Source organism: Athene cunicularia (assembly GCF_003259725.1).
Source record: "Athene cunicularia isolate RWA chromosome 3 unlocalized genomic scaffold, athCun1 chr3_part1, whole genome shotgun sequence".
In the NCBI taxonomy this organism is placed as follows: Eukaryota; Metazoa; Chordata; class Aves; order Strigiformes; family Strigidae; genus Athene; species Athene cunicularia.
Genome location: NW_020799097.1, coordinates 39,146,766 through 39,150,359, shown reverse-complemented (window position 1 = coordinate 39,150,359; position 3,594 = coordinate 39,146,766). Strand labels below are relative to the sequence as shown.

General features: G+C 47.2%; 1 long non-coding RNA gene across 1 annotated transcript; it reads right to left on the bottom strand.

Annotated features, from left to right (window-relative positions):
- Nucleotides 1–2,462: 2,462 nt before the first annotated feature.
- LOC113478571 lies at nucleotides 2,463–3,341 on the bottom strand. The gene is made up of 3 exons (XR_003398085.1): nucleotides 3,222–3,341; nucleotides 3,051–3,128; nucleotides 2,463–2,928 (listed from the first exon to the last, which is right to left on the bottom strand). It is a non-coding gene; the product is annotated as an uncharacterized LOC113478571 (long non-coding RNA).
- Between the last annotated feature and the right edge of the window lie 253 nt (nucleotides 3,342–3,594).

Here is a 3,594-nt window from a genome sequence, read left to right as displayed (position 1 = left end):
GTTGTAGTGACAGCTATTCGCTACAGTGGGGTCTAAATGTTTTGTCCAAAACCAAAGGCAACACCCTTGCAAGGGCTGCAAAATGCAGAGATGAGGCACCTGCACTGAGTTTGTGGGCATTCCACTAATTGCTCTTCATTTACTGTTTCCATACTTCTGTATTCACTCTGTCCCCCTTTGTGGGTAGGTCGCAGAGTGGACAACAGTTTCAAATTATGCCTGTCACCTAAGGCTAGCTACAATTATTGTAAGTCACATCTTACGCAAAATAAGTGTTTTAAAGTATTTAATGTGTTAATTATGGTCATCAATTAATTTAAGTGAAAAAACAGCTACCAGAGGTCCAGCAGCATGCTTTGTATTGATTGAAAGGCATAAGTCGGATCCCAGATTTCCAGCTGAGTAGCTATGGGGCCTGTCTTGGTGAGCAGAGCTCTCATCTACCTACTGTTAGGATATGATCCTTTTAACATAGCCCAGGTGACTGCAGCCAGCATGCAAATAAATGTGCTACAGGATGCTTTCCATACTACTGATCACTGGTCAGGACACTGAAAAGTTCTTTGGAAATACTTTATACAAGATTTTTGTCTCTTTAATGGGCACCAGTAGTACTAGACTTGCAACACAATAGGTATAATATCACTAGCTATGTGTATGTAGCTATGTGTTATGTACTCCTACTTCCCTCACCTGTACCCTTAGACCAAAGTGTGCTCATGTCTAGCATTATTGCAATCCATCACATTGCAATCCATCCATTGCAATCTATCGTGGAGCTGAGGTGGGACATCAGAGATGGTGGTGGATGCTCAGCGTGCTGCTCGGTACCATGAAGGTGCAAGGGAGGCTGTGCTGAGCTGAGAGCACACAGGCTACATGCAGAGCAGGAGAGACAGGGGCAGCTGAGGTAGGATTTAGGGCAGCAGTGTCCAGATATGTCTGATGGTAACCCCACTTCTCTCTGTTCATGCTCCAGAGCTGTGGGAATCCTGGCTGGCCTTCACAGGAGTGTTCTATCCCTGCTGGGGAACAGGGCGCCTGGGCTGGGAATCACTGTTTTGTCAGAGGAAAGAGATTGTGTAAACAACCTGGGCAGAAATAGTAGAAGCCAACACATTTTTTTTAATGGCCTTGCTCAAATGGACCAACCCATGAGCACGTCTACCCCAGAATTCAGGGCACTCATTCTACCCTGCCACGCTGAGGACTCCCCAGTGGGTCCAAGGTACAGCCACCTTCTGACTGGAGCTTGTTCTGGCCCTGCACCACCCAAACACACTGAGGAAGGAGATGGGAGGTTTGAAGGCAGACTCTGCTCACAGTGGTTGTCCCCCATTCTCCCTTGTTTCCAGCTGCAGCATCCTTGGTGGTACTGGGTAACGTCTCAGCTGCTCTCTTTTGCAACACACCTTGCAATCTCCTGAAAATTAATTTCATGTGATCCCTCACATGGCATGACATGCTTACAGGTGACTACCCTGTATTTGACACTTGAAAAAGAAGGTTGGACTAGATGACCTCTGGAGGCCTGACTGACATGATGCATGACTGACTACAGTCACTGTTGCATACATTACAAGAAAATACATGAGTGAAACAGTCATCTCAACCTATCCCAGTTTAAAAAGAAAATCCTTGTCTATCTAGGAAAGTCTTTTAGAAAAAAACCTGAACAACTTTAAATTAATGACAGCAGCATCAGTGCTACACTTCATCTAGGCAGGCAGATAACATAACAGTAGCGTTTCTTAGATAAGCTTAAAGTAGGTCTGTTCCCTTCATCCCAACATCCCTATGGTGCCATAGCCACGTGCCACATGCTGTGGCAAGTGAACCCATCTGACCAAAGGCTGGAAGGCATGGACTGGACCTTGCGATGCCCCAGCCCCTGCGAGAAGCTAAGTCCCGTGGGCTGGGGGGGACTGGTGAGTCACTGCTCTCCCGCTAAGCGCTATCACGGGGCACAGGTAGCACAGTAGGCTGCTGGGTTAGTGAATCATATCCCTCACAAACCACAAAACGTGACAGGAGGATGTGTCTGGAGAAACCCCTGGAGAGATGCACCAACCTGCTGCACAGCCCGAGCTCTCCCAAAGCTCGTGCCCCAGAAGAGATCGCAGCCACAGGCAGGCAGAGGCTGGTGTTGCCCTCCTGCCTGCCCACTCTGTGGGGATGGCCAGGCCACGGGGTCCCTTGTGGATCTCCCCACAGTGGTGAGGGAACTGCTTCACTTGGGACCACACAGGAGGGTGAGAAGCAGCCGAATGCTCTGTAGGCATTGCACTGCTCTGTTGATGCAGAGGTGCTGGTGACACAGGGACAGCTGGGAGAGCATCTCTCGGGGCACTGGAGTGTTGTAAAAGGCAGGCTGAAACAGCTTGGATGGCTGCAGGTTGCTGCAGGAATTAAATATGATGAAACACAGTAGACAGTTTATATGATCTATTAACTGTATTAGACCTTCATACTGGAATAATTTATTGCTGGATTCTACACAGCACAGATGAAGTGCCAAACCTCCTCCAGTTCAGGTCCCTTCCAGAGGCATTGGCATAGAAGATATATCCAGTACAAGTAGGAGCTGGAAATTTATTCTGGAGGCTGTCCCAGCAATGTTAGAGGAGCAGCTGTAGCCCTTACTCCTAGTTCTCTTTTGTCATGTTGGCACTGCTGGCACGCTTGGAAGTAAATACCAATCCAAAACAGTGTTGAGGTTTCATAGAGACTGTCCAGAAAGTCTTCCTCTCAATGACCATGTGAGAGGTACTCCATGTTTCAAACCAGTTTGGGTTGCTTTTCACCTATCGATCTGCTGGAGCAGCACTGGTTGTGGAGAAAGTGACCTCCTGCATACTCATGCTGGTGGAGTCACTGCCCGCTTCATCCATTGCTGAAGGGTGGCAAGCACACCCCTGGGCTGAGTGCCTGCAGGAGGAGAACGAGGCAATTTAGAGGTTATTCATACGTGTCCCACTGCAGTGGTTGCAAGCAGGAACATTTGTGCTGCTCCTCACGCTCCTCTGCATCATGGATGTGCAGGCACTCACCTTTGATGGATGATTACTCTTGGATGAGCTTCCTAATGGCTCCAGTTATGTCACTCATGAAACTGATCTTCGTGATTCCTGAAAGACCCCATTAACATTGCATTAGAATCCTGATGGCTTTCATTCACTGAATTATTTAATTACTTAAATTTTTTAAACATATCAGAATACCTTCTAAGTCAAACGTGACCTCTTGGTCTTCTGTGAGGGGGGCTGACCTTGAGCACGCTTCAGCGGGCTGTTGCAGCCTTGCTTTTCTCTTCACACATACTCTCCCTACAGCACTCAGCCTTGTACCTTCAGAAAAAGGTGTTATTGGGGAAAGCAGCATGCTAAGTGGTTTTCTTTTTTGTGATTTATCCAAGTGCCTGTTTGCTCCCACATGCTGTGAGTGGATAATAGCAGTTCTCAATCAAAGTTAAAATTACTAATGCTCTTGTCTGTGGAAAATTTAGTGCAGAAAAAAAAAAAAAAGGTTAATGATGCTGCTATACTACTGATCTTACTATGGCTTGTCATATGTCATCCCTGCACCCCTGTGCAG